Consider the following 13,521-nt stretch of genomic DNA (forward strand, 5'->3'; position numbering starts at 1 on the left):
TTTATATTAAAAATCATTTGGTGTTTTGATTAGATAATATAAAAGGTAATTATTATGAAATTAATACTCTAAGTTTTAATCTATCATGTCTATTTTTTTTATATATAAAAAAAAGAGGAATAAATAGAGATTTTGAGAGCGCTATTGACTGGAGGAGACTCATCTATGAATGAAGGGAAAAAAAAATCGAGGGCACTTGAGCCTTAGCACCATTTAGAGAGGAAACCAAATGTAGGCCACGTTGGTCCAGGAAGGCAAGCTTAAGAGTTAAGATAGCTCACTTTACAAGTTTGACCATTTGAGAAGTGAGAGGAAACAGAGCAGCCATAAGCTAATGTTTAAAAGCCATTGATGTTCATTGTATTTGTATTTTTCCGACCAGCATTTTATCCTTTGATCCTCAACAGGATCATTAAATTATTATTTAAATCAATGTCTTATGATTAAATCTTGAAACACATCAAAGTGATTTTTTTTTTTTTTTTTTTAATTTTCCTGATATGTAGAACTTTTTAAAACTTTTAAGTTTGGCACAACAAGGTATAACTATACTTTTTATCAAATTAATTTTTATTTGATAATTGGGGGTAATTGAATTTAGATTTTGACTATCTCTATCGAAAATATAAGAAAGTGCTAATTAATTTAGGTACAAAACTTTTGACAATATACTTTCAAATATAATAAACCAACAAAATTAAACTATACCAAACCATCATTACGTAGTTATTTCAATATCCCTAAACAAAAGCATTCAAAGAAATTTCATCCATTTTAACAGCATACATGTGTCCCTCCAAGGCTCCATTAGGCCAATATTTTCCTTTATTTTCTCTCTCTCTCTCTCTCTCTCTCTCTCTCTCTCTCTCTCTCTCTCTCTCTCTCTCTCTCTCTTGTTTTTTAGTTAGAAATTCCTAAATCTACCCCACCACTACCCACCCCAGCTCTCAAACCATAGACCTTGCTCACTTCTAGGCACTTTTAGCACCTAAGGAGGTGCAATTAAACCTTAAAAAGCGGTTACCCCAACCATATGTTAGACCGTGGAAGATGATAAGATAATCATGGGTGCACTATCCTAATCAAAATGGGGTAAAGGAATTTCAAAGTATTGATAGAGTTTTATTTAGACCTTAGACGTTGGGGTAAGTTTTGTTTAAAGTAGTACTTCAAAGTTTGAAATAAAATTTGCTTAAATCAGCTTAATATATGATGTTTAGCTGTATTCATAAAAAATGGTGGTAACAAATAAAAGATTTAAATGAAGTGTACTTAGAAATTTTAAAGTGTAACTATTTAAGTGAAAAAATGTCTTAAATATATAAAACATACTTAAAACTCTAAAATTAAAAGGTAATTAACCATAACTTTTTTAAATAAAGGTTGCGTACCTACCATTGTGAAAAACTGAAAACTATACCAAATCAATTTAATAAAAGTAAACTAAAACTATACCAAAGCAATACACCAATAAAAAATCATTCGACTCATAAATAACAAAGCAATACACCAATAAAAAATCATTTAAAGAAACTATCTGTGGGGAGTGAAAGGGCCCAAATGGGAATGTGGGCCTTTGGGCTATAACATGAAGGGCCGACCTGCTCCAGGGTTAAACTCTATGAGTCGGCCCATACGCCGAGGGTCTGAGGATATAGCCGAGAACGAGATTCTCCTCGAAAAAGCCCTAGAGAGTTCAAAGTTTCATTATGGAGGTCAAAGCACAACTCTGGAGAGACCAGTGGTTAAAAGGGGATATCCTGAATCTTCTAGATGCACCGGTATTAAAGAAAATATCAAGAATAAAGGCTGCCACCTCCGCATTAAAGGCTCTGCACCTACCTCCCTGGCCGCATTAATGGGGAGGTGACCCCTGAACAGTGAGGTGGAAACTTCTAGTCACTGTTCAAAAAGTATCAGGGAAGGCAATATAAAAGGGGGGTAAAGGCCAAAGAAAAGGGGGATCAGAAAAACTAAGAAAGAAATTAAGAACTTGTAATTGTGAAGGAAGAAAGAAAAATAATAAAGAAATAGTTATCGGCTTGAGTCCGAGGAGACCCATTTGTCATTATCGTTCTTTATTTACTTGCGTTTGCTTATAAAAGCCTGTTATCAAGATCCCAGCATTTCTAACATAGGTTTAAAGCCCACACTCTACAAATCTTATTGTTTAAGGCTCATTGGGCCTGAGCCCGTGATTGTCTTTGGGTCCAGGTGCAATTGTGCACTTACACTATCATTCTAATTATTTTCTTAAAAAATTATATTATTTTCTTCCAAATTGATATCTCACGTGACTTGCATTCTTTTTCGTCTCAAAGATTAAGAAAAAATTAGTAGTAAATAAAAATATATGAGTGCTCAAAAAAATTATAAAAAGGCATAACAAACATATACAACAAAACCTAAAACTTCTTAAACAACATTTTATTACTCATATCAAGAGTTTTATTTTTTACTTGATAATGAGATTTCTTTAGCCACATTGATTTAATATAATTTGTTAGAGATATATTAGCTCATTAGCATAAGCCCAAGTCTAATTCTACTTTATGTGCAAGCCAAGTCTCCTACTTGTACTAGAAGTTTATTAGTCTAAGATTTAGTCTACTATATATATACATGTTATGGTTCATTATAACACAAGATTTGTACTATACTCTAATATATTATTAATATAACTCTTTAGGGTTTTCTCTGTGGATATAGGTAGTTGGCTGAACCACGTAATTCTCGTGTGTTATTGTATTCTATACTTTATACTTTCGCTTCCGCATCCATACTAGCATATTCAATATGGTATATCAATGCTAATAGTTAACATAATTGTACTACAACCACTAAATAATTGTCATCTTTTACCTCAACAAATGATAAATTTAAGTGGAGTTTTTATAAAAATTTATAATCTATTGGTACTTTTTTATTGTTTTTTATGAGATATTACAATCTTGTTAAAACTTTTTTGATTTCCTTAAAAAAAAATTGTTTTGTTTTGTTTTCTTCTTTTGAAGAGAAGTCAATTTTTATATTTTTTTTGGGCGTTCAAATCATGGACCCCTGACTAAACCTTCTCTTTTAGAAAGAAACTGGAAATACCAATATTAGCCGATATTAATCAGTCCGAATACAAGTTATAAAATTTAGAAGCATTTAGATTTAGATAGGAAGCTTCAATGGACACTCGAATGAACTTGCAAGTTGCAACGATTACAATGGACAATTATGTTTGAGCCTTTATCAAGTACACTACTACTTATAGCATGTGCACAACGCCAAAGCATTAGATTAAAGTCCTATAAAACCCCATATTCGACAATATACGGCCCCACATGATACATACAGTTTTGGCCAAGCAGGGTGGTAGACATGAGTCAAGTTGTACGATCAACGTAATGTGCACAAAGGCACAAAGGAAAAGGATTCAAGCTTATGTGCACGAAGGCAGAGAGGACAAGGATCAAGCTTATGTGCACGAAGGCGGAGAGGACAAGGACCAAGCTTATGTGCAAAAAGGAGATCGAAGGAGAGAACTTAATCGCACGAAGGAATAAAGGACAAAGACCAAGCTTAATCATGGGCCGAACGCCTCAAAGTAAACACATGACACGTCCCACCAAAATTCCTATAAACCCTGTCATAGTAATCTGTAATGTTACCCTCTCACAGCAACATTTAGCTCCTATAACCTCAAGAGCCTACAAACCCTTTCCCTATTCTCTTCCTCTTGCTAATTCGAACAGGTGAGTGGTGAGTGGTGAATGGTGATAATAGCTATAACCATCTTGTATTCACAACTTTTTTTTTTTTTTTTTTTTGCTCCAGTATTCATGGAATTAATTTCTTCTTGTTGTTTATTAGAGGGAAAGAAAAAAACATGTCGTTGCTTTTTGACCTCAAACTTGGTACTCAAATAAGGAAAAAGAAAGACAAAAACGCAACATTTTGCGAAAACTTTCAAAGAATAAAACAACGCATCCTAACTCCTAAGATTAAGTAATGCACCTAAAATTTAACTAATCGACTTGTCATTTTTAGAATGCAATTTAGATGACAAATCAGTCAAATCGTTTGGTGTTCGTCATCAATCTTGACCCAATTTTTACCTATTGAATACGGGCTGACTCACCAACTGGATTCGAAAAAGAAAAAAGAACCAGCCCACTGGACTAGATGTCAATCCTTTTAGGCCTAAAACGATTCCATTTCACTAAAATAGGCTGCAAAATCTCATTTCAAGTCTGATTTTTGCGATTCAAAAGCTGTTTTGAAACTCAGAAAGAGAAGAACAATTATATAACATCTGAATACTAAAATTACACTTTCAAAATCATCCAAGTTTGCTTGAAATGTTGAAGGTCCTTTGGTCCAAGTCTCTATTCTTCCTTCCCCTTTTTTTTCTTACTTTTTTGGGTCTTAATCTTTGTAAAGCTCATAAATGAACCCAATAGTAAAGGGCCTATTCTTCTTGGTTAATGCTCAATTCGGCATATTTCAACTATGAAACGAGCTTTGAGCGTGTTAAGCGCATTTAAGCCTAAGAAATGCTTTGTGACATGATATCCTTTTGTGGCAACCTATTGAAAGATCTTGATCACATTTTGGCCAATTTTGAAAATGGGCCTTAGGTGCAATAGTTAGTCTATAGTTTTGATTTAGGAATAATTTATTCAGTTTTTTGCTGAAAGTACTATTAATTAAAAAAAAATGAGACATACAATAGGCAGAAAAGCACTTAGCATTTTGAGAAAATTAATAGCATGAGACTTGCATTCAGTTAATTGTATTGATTTTTCTTTTCCAAAAACATAATTGTGGGACTCGCAAATAATAATCTACCGAACTAAAAGAAGAGCTTTTTTTATTACTTTTTCATAATACAAGTATATTTTAAAACACTTTTAATAAAAAAATAATTACTAAAAATTAAATAAACTAATGTCAAATACACACAAAATACAACTACAAGGGTTCAAGCTCATAAAGCTCATACTCCTGTAAGTATTGATGTTGGGATTGAAGAAAGACCACATTTGTTCTTGGATATTGTATACAAAGATTTACTAGGATGATCAATAAAATATGTTTTTTTGTCTTTTTTGTTTGATACCAATGAAACATAATCATTACAAAAGGTCTGGAATAATCCAGCTATGGTGTCCTGGGTTGGTTGCTGCTAGTTCAGCTATACAAAAAAACTGAGCCCAAAGGCTTTACAAACAATACTCTGAGGCTTTAAGGCTCTAAGATCAGCAACCATAGCCGGATTGCCCTATCCTGCCATCTGTTAGCACATAAAGAGTTACAAGCCTGCACTATACTACTATTAACAGAAACAAAAATCTGCAGAAACCTAAAACGTCACATTTTTTTTTCCTCATTCTAAAATCTAGGCATAATAAAGTTGCTAGAAAGAGCTGAAGCACAATGAACTGAAATCAGTAAAATAGAATTAAAAAAAAGGTACGATTTGTTTCTACATTCTAGGCACAAAGAGCATGTACAATGTACAAATTGTACATTCGGCCTTTCCTTGTTGGGATTTGGTCCATTTGGACTTTACACCTCTGCCTCGCTCACAGAGTCACAAATTATTTGTGTTTTTATTGTTTGTTTCTGTTTGTACTTTGTACGCCATGGCCCATCTGTTTTTGTTTGGGTTTGCTCTTTTTATAATTGTTGCTGGGTAAAAGTTATAAATCTATAAATATATGAACTATAGTGCATATTTAAAATAAATAAATAAATAAAGTAGACGTCATTCATTGACTCATGCATATAAATTTATTGTAATTATGTGTACTGTAAGTGCGCATTACCTTTAAGAACGATTCTGAGCCAATGAGCCTTAAACAATATGATTTGTAGAGTGTGGGCTTGAAACCCAGGTTAGAAGTGTTTGAGGATTAAATGACAAGCCAAAGATTGTAAACACTTAAAAACAACGGAGACTATTGTAAATTAACCTCCTCGGACGTAAGCCAAGAGTTGTTCTTATATTATCACTTTCTCTTTTTTCTTTTTAGGTTACAAAGAAGGGAGCCCCCCCTTTCTATTCTAGGTTGCTCCTTAAATACTCTTCTTTTTTATACTTTGTACACGTGTTGCCCCAACTCCCCCTTAGCCTAGATATTTCTTTTCTCAGTGCCTTTGAATAGTAACCAGAAGTTTCCCTTTCACTGTTCAGATGTCACTTCCCCATTAATGCGGCCAGGGTAGTAGGTGCAGGGTCTTTAATGTGGAGGTGACAGCCTTTATCTTTGGTACTTCTCTAACATCGATGCTTCGAGGACATTCAAGGGTTTACCCCCTTTAACCGTTGGTCCTGACCGTGTCATTCCCTAACCTTTACAATGAAGTCCCGGAATCTCCGATGTCCGTCCGAGGGGAAAAATCATCCTCGGCTATACCCTTGGATCCTCGGCGTATGGGCCGACCCATAGCACTAACAAGTTCTAAATCCAGGAGCAGGTCGGCCTTCCTTAGCATGGCCCAAAGGCCCATATACCCATCAGGGTCTTTTTACTCCCCACAATAGCCCCTTAAAACTCTAATTTTCGACGTCTGAGGAGAAAAATAGGGTTTTGATCTGACGAGAACCTACTCCACACACTTTGTGAGTGATGGCACGTGTGGAAATCGTTTCGCGTCCCAGAAGATGCCACTCGGCGGTTTTATTTTCAAAAACGCGCGCATTTATTACTGCAAGTTACACTTTGTCCCCCACGTTCAACGGCGAGATGGGCATCCAACGGCTCTCGTTACTCCACGAAAATTTGGGCGGGACAAATATAATTTCGAGGCCGCTTTTCCGCACGCTGCGACGCTTCGGGAACCTGCGCCTTCATTTAATTCCCCAGGGGTTAATCCCATCAAAACATCAGCCATCATACTTTACCTGCAGAAAACCGTGGGAATTTGCACACCTTCAACTTTGTAAGTTCTTGTTTCTTCTATTCTTAACCTTTTCTCCTCGGTCCTTGTCCTCGGCTGTCACTATAAGCATTCTCCCTCTTAGAGTTTAATCTTTCGTTCCTCTGTAATGGGAAGATTCACGTGTCTAGTTGATACCGCCGCTGGGATGGAAGGTTTTAAGGCCAAGTACCGTATTCCCAGCGACGTAGGTCTAGAATATTGTCCGGCGGAAGCCATCGCCGATTCTAGGAAAGAGGGAGAGGTTATCATCCCAATGATAGCCTTTATAGAGGGTGGAATGACCCTCCCAATGAAACCTATAACTAGGGAGTACCTTCGCAACCACCGGTTGTGTCCCGATCAGTGCCTCCCAAACGTTTTTAGAGTTTTGGGTAGCGTCGATGCTCTAAACGAGCAAATGGGTCTAAACCTCTCCTGGCATGATGTCGTTTTTCTATACGAGTCCCATAAACTCTCCAATGTAGGTTACTACATTAAGTCCCGTTCTAGTGTCGTTAGGTTAATCTCCTGTCTGCCCAAATCCAACAAAGGCATGAAGGACGACCACCTGATCGTCTCTGGGAACTGGCACGACGGCCTCCACTGCCCAGTTGAGTGGGGGGACCAGGTACGATGCCATAGGATTAATCTCCCCACAACACAACTTCCCCTAACACACACAAAAATGAGTATTCATAATTACTTAAACTTATTACATATCTGTGTGAATCTGATCAGGCTTGTTTGTTTTGACGTCTTTTTTGCAGATAAGCAACACGTGCGCCCTCGTTTGAGTCACTGTAACATCGCAGACCTAAACCGAGTACTTCGCTCCGAGGTGTTCGTTAACGAAGACTTACAACTCAGGGCTGCTCATCTCATTCTGGGGTACACTCCCATATCCTCGGACTTCCAGGAGATAGAGAACGCCATAATTGCGGGTGACCGAAGACGAAGGAGAATAAACGTAGCCCGGCCCCACTTTTTGGACGACCGCGAGCTCCCTGATGCCCCTCACACCGTTTTGTACAACCAACTCATAGCGGCAATTCCCCTCGCCGTGCACTCTCAGGCAACTATTATTCCAGAAGAGCAGGTGTCTTCTTCACATACACTAGACGAAGAGATAGATCAATTCCATTTTGAAGACACCGAGAGACCTCGAGGGAATCAGTTCGTCGTACTTTCCGATGAGGAGGAAGAAGCCACCGAGGCCTCTGGAATTGCAGGGTTTGTAGTTGCCTTACTCGAGGATGAATCTGAGGAAGATATGGGCAGGATGAAGGGTCTCCTTACCAATAGAGCTGCGAAGGTTATGGAGAAAAAGACGGGGACGTCCTAAGTTCCCCCATCTTTGCCACCTCCCCCTCCTCCAGCTGAGCCAAAACTTCCAGCCGAGGATCCCAAGAAGAAGAGAAAGGGGGATATTGAGGGGACGATCAGTAAGGACCCCAAGAAACCACGACAACAACTCCCACCGGTTCAGCAGCAGAAGCTGGACAAAGGCAAGGGTAGGGCCCGCTCTGTTGAAAGCGGGGAAATCAGGGACGAGGCCGAAGTGCGCCGAGCACCGACCACCTGGTCCCCCGACTTAAGATTAGATGGCGCACCCATCTCCTGCCAATCCAGTATAAGGGCAGTTCAACAAGGCCATGCCCATCACTTGGCCGAAGTGTTGGAGCGCCCTCTTCTGTTGCCCAAGGACATGGAGACCTTGGAAAAAATAAGCCAGCCACAACTATTCCTCTCTTTAAAAAGGGATTTAGCACTGGTAAGTTTACCCCTTTTTAGGAAGATTCCACTTTTAACACTATTCATAAGTTTGTTTACTATTCCTGATTCCATCACACTTTGTTACAGGCCATTCAGGAGGTCTTTGTAGCCGAGAAATTTATAGAAGACACTCGGAAGAAGGCCAGGACTGAGCTGGAGATTAGGCTGGAGACAGAGAAGTCCTTGGGCACAGCTCTTGCTGAGAATGAAAAGCTTACCTCGGAGGTGGCTGAGCTGAGGAGAGAGAAAAATGGGGTCGAGTCAAACTTGAAGACTATGAAGACCCAGATAGAAGGGCAACGCAAGCTCCTTCGCGAAAAAGATGATGAGCTCGCCCGAGTCCAACAAGAACGCTCGGATTTGGAAAAAGAACTTGCGCTGATGAAGGAAGAAGCCAGCTCATTCCAACTCTCTTTACAAGCTGCCAAGCAGGCGAGTTTCGAGGAAGGGGTAGCAACCACCGAGGAGCAACTGACAGAGGACTTCGCGGCCTTGTGCCGGGAGTATTGTCAGAAAGTCTGGGGGGAAGCTTTAAACGTAGCAGGAGTTCCTCCATCTTCGGACCTGAGGAAGTCCAAGAACGTTTGGCTTCCCCTGGAGATACAGGAGATTGAAGAGGCTCCTGCTGCTAATCCTACCCCTGAGACAACTCTTCCTGCTCTTCCTCCCATGGTCCCGAAGCTAATTCCAGATCCTACAGAACCTTCGGGTTCCAATAAAGACAAGGAAGGAGGCGGAGATGCCGAGAAGGGCCTTAGCCAAGCCATGGAATCCAATGTCCCTCCAACGAAAGTAGCAGACAAAGGAAAAAAGGTTCTGTCTCCTTTTGAGTTGGAGCTGAAAGAGACAGAGGGAACCAACACTTCTCAGCAAGATCCTCCTCCAAAAGCTTAGGACCTAGCTTAGGGCTTCTCTTTCTCCATGTTCAGCCTTTATATGTAATGCATGTCCAAATGATTAATGAAGAACAACTTTATTTGATTTTCACTCGTGTTGCATCTGTTTTTACTTTATTCTTTTTATACTTATCGCAAAAGTTTCCCATTAATACATAGCAAAAGTTTCTCAGAGTAAACAAATCTAACTCCAAGGATTGCACAATCATAACTTCCACATAATCATGCGCATGTTATTAAAGACTTAACAGAAGGTGACATGTTTAAGATATTTAAACAATGCCTTGATTAAAAAGAAGAAAAGACCTCATATAACGATCAAACCCTTGTAATGTATAGCACCGTTTCTAGTAGGATGTAAGATTCGAGGACCATTCCTTATATAAATTTGCTTAACGTTTAAAGATATAGAACTTAAGATCCGAGAACAAGACTTAACTTTAATCCAGTTTGCAATCCGAGAACAAGACTTAACAAAGTTGATGTTTTAATTACTTAGATCAGTAACTTCTAATGTTAATTTCCCCAAAGTAGGAGGTCCGAAGACCCGACATAACTAAGGTTCTGTTTAAACAATGCCTTGGTTAAAAAAAAGAGAGACCTCATATAATGATTAAAACCTTATAATGTGTAGCATTGTTTTTAGTAGGATGTAAGATCCGAGGACCATTCCTTATATAAATTTGTTTAACGTTTAAAGATATAGAACTTAAGATCCGAGTTAATGACCAGTAAGGCACTAATTTCCAGGCGCAATAAGAAATTAACTTTAATCAAGTTTGTGGTCCGAGGACAAGACTTAAACAATTTCCCATTGGTTCTTAAGATCAATAAGTTTAAATGTCAATTTGTCCAAAGTAGGAGGTCCAAGGACCCGGCATAACCAAGGTTCTGTTTAACAAATGACAAGACATCAATTTCCACAAGGTTTGTGGTCCGAAGACTGCACTTAACCAAGTTTCTGTTTGATTCTTAAGAACAGTAACTTCAAATGTTAATTTCCCCAAAGTAGGAGGTCCAAAGACCCGGCATAACTAAGGTTCTGTTTAACAAATGACAAGACATCAATTTCCACAAGGTTTGTGGTCCGAGGACTGCACTTAACCAAGTTTCTGTTTGATTCTTAAGAACAGTAACTTCAAATGTTAATTTCCCCAAAGTAGGAGGTCCGAAGACCCGGCATAACTAAGGTTCTGTTTAACAAATGACAAGACATCAATTTCCACAAGCTTTATGGTCCGAGGACTGCACTTAACCAAGTTTCTGTTTGATTCTTAAGAACAGTAACTTCAAATGTTAATTTCCCCAAAGTAGGAGGTCCGAAGACCCGGCATAACTAAGGTTCTGTTTAACAAATGACAAGACATCAATTTCCACAAGGTTTGTGGTCCGAGGACTGCACTTAACCAAGTTTCTGTTTGATTCTTAAGAACAGTAATTTCAAATGTTAATTTCCCCAAAGTAGGAGGTCCGAAGACCCGGCATAACTAAGGTTCTGTTTAACAAATGACAAGACATCAATTTCCACAAGGTTTGTGGTCTGAGGACTGCACTTAACCAAGTTTCTGTTTGATTCTTAAGAACAGTAACTTCAAATGTTAATTTTCCCAAAGTAGGAGGCCCGAAGACCCGGCATAACTAAGGTTCTGTTTAACAAATGACAAGACATCAATTTCCACAAGGTTTGTGGTCCGAGGACTGCACTTAACCAAGTTTCTGTTTGATTCTTAAGAACAGTAACTTCAATTGTTAATTTCCCCAAAGTAGAAGGTCGGAAGACCCGGCATAACTAAGGTTCTGTTTAACAAATGACAAGACATCAATTTCCACAAGGTTTGTGATCCGAGGACTGCACTTAACCAAGTTTCTGTTTGATTCTTAAGAACAGCAACTTCAAATGTTAATTTTCCCAAAGTAGGAGGCCCGAAGACCCGCCATAACTAAGGTTCTGTTTAACAAATGACAAGACATCAATTTCCACAAGGTTTGTGGTCCGAGGACTGCACTTAACCAAGTTTCTGTTTGATTCTTAAGAACAGTAACTTCATGCGTCAGAAGCACTCATAACTTTGAAATGTTCACTGACAAAAGCACATTTTATTAATAATAATATTTTCTAAGATTATTTACATTCCATGGGCGTGGTACAATTCTTTCATCTAGGTCAGCTAGCCGATATGACCCTATACCTGCTACTGAAACAATGCGATAGGGGCCTTCCCAGTTGGGTCCTAATTTACCCCAAGCTGGGTTCTTAGAGGTGCCCACAACTTTTCTTAGTACGAGATCACCAGGTGCAAGTGGCCTTAGCCTCACATGGGCGTCATATCCCCGTTTTAGCTTCTGTTGATAATAAGCCATTTGGACCATTGCTGCCTCGCGCCGTTCCTCAAGCAAATCTAGGCCTTTCTCCAGGAGTCCCGCGTTATTCTCTGGATTGAAAGAGCTCGTCTTTAGGGTGGGAAAACCATATTCCAGAGGTATCACCGCCTCGGCTCCATAAGTCATAGAGAATGGCGTTTCTCCAGTGGACTTGCGCGGTGTGGTCCGATACGTCCACAGAACATGAGGGAGCTCTTCTACCCATCTGCCTTTCGCATCATCCAACCTTTTCTTCAGCCCACTGACAATGACTTTGTTAACGGCCGCGGCTTGCCCATTTCCTCGAGGATAAGCTGGGGTGGAATATCTATTTATGATACCCATGTCACCACAATACTTCCTAAAAGCCTTACTGTCGAACTGAACACCATTGTCTGAGATGAGTGTGTGTGGTATACCGAATCTAGTAACGATGTTTTTCCAGACAAACTTCTTGGAGTCAACATCTCTTATATTTGCTAAGGGCTCGGCCTCAACCCATTTAGTGAAATAGTCTATTCCCACGAGAAGCCATCTTTTATTACCTGTTGCCCTCGGAAATGGTCCAACTATGTCTAGTCCCCACTGTGCGAAGGGCCAAGGACTGGAAAGGGGGTTAAGAACTCCTCCAAGTTGGTGAATATTAGGAGCAAACCTCTGACACTGATCACATTTCCTGGCATAGTCTTGGGCCTCTCTTTGCATATTGGGCCACCAATAACCCTGAGTCAGAGCTCTGTGGGCTAAGGATCTTCCCCTAGTGTGGCTGCCACAAATCCCTTCATGCAATTCTTCTAGAAGCCCTTCCGTTGAATCAGGGTGTACACACAACAAGTACGGTCCTAAAAAGGATCGTTTGTACAGTTTCTGGTCCTCGGACAACCAGAAACGTGGCGCCTTTCGGCGTATCTTATTTGCTTCAGATTTGTCCCCAGGAAGGACATCATTCCTAAGAAAAGATATGACCGGGTCGATCCAACTAGGTCCAGGCCTTATTAGATGGATGCGAGGCGCGTTAGTAACGACAAGAGAGGGTTCTAGTAAATCCTCAACGAGGATAACCCTAGGAAAACCTTGAGCCGAGGACGTTGCCAGTGTGGCTAAGGAGTCTGCATGGGTGTTTCCGCTCCGAGAGATATGGGTTAAGGCGAAGGAGTCAAATTCAGTTTGCTGGTGCTTGATCTGGGCCAAATATTCCTGCATCCTTGGATCTCTAGCCTCCATGGTTCCCGTGACCTGGCCGACCACCAGTTGAGAGTCCGAGAAGATATGGATTTCCTTTCCACCCATTCTACGCACCATTTTCATGCCTACCAAGACCGCTTCGTATTCGGCCTCATTGTTAGTAGCCGAGAACGCCAATCTCAAAGATTTTTCGAAGACAATTCCCTCAGGGGACGTTAGGACAAGTCCAACACCAGATCCTCTCTGATTAGACGCCCCATCCACATACACTTGCCAAATCGGAGGCATGACAGCTGTAATAACACCAACTGATTTTTCATCCATGTGTGCTTCTTTTAGAGTTTCTTCCAGTAATGGCTCGGCAAATTCCGCCACCAAGTCAGCGAGGACC

The sequence above is a fragment of the Castanea sativa genome, chromosome 5, assembly GCF_040712315.1.
Source record: "Castanea sativa cultivar Marrone di Chiusa Pesio chromosome 5, ASM4071231v1".
Lineage (NCBI taxonomy): Eukaryota > Viridiplantae > Streptophyta > Magnoliopsida > Fagales > Fagaceae > Castanea > Castanea sativa.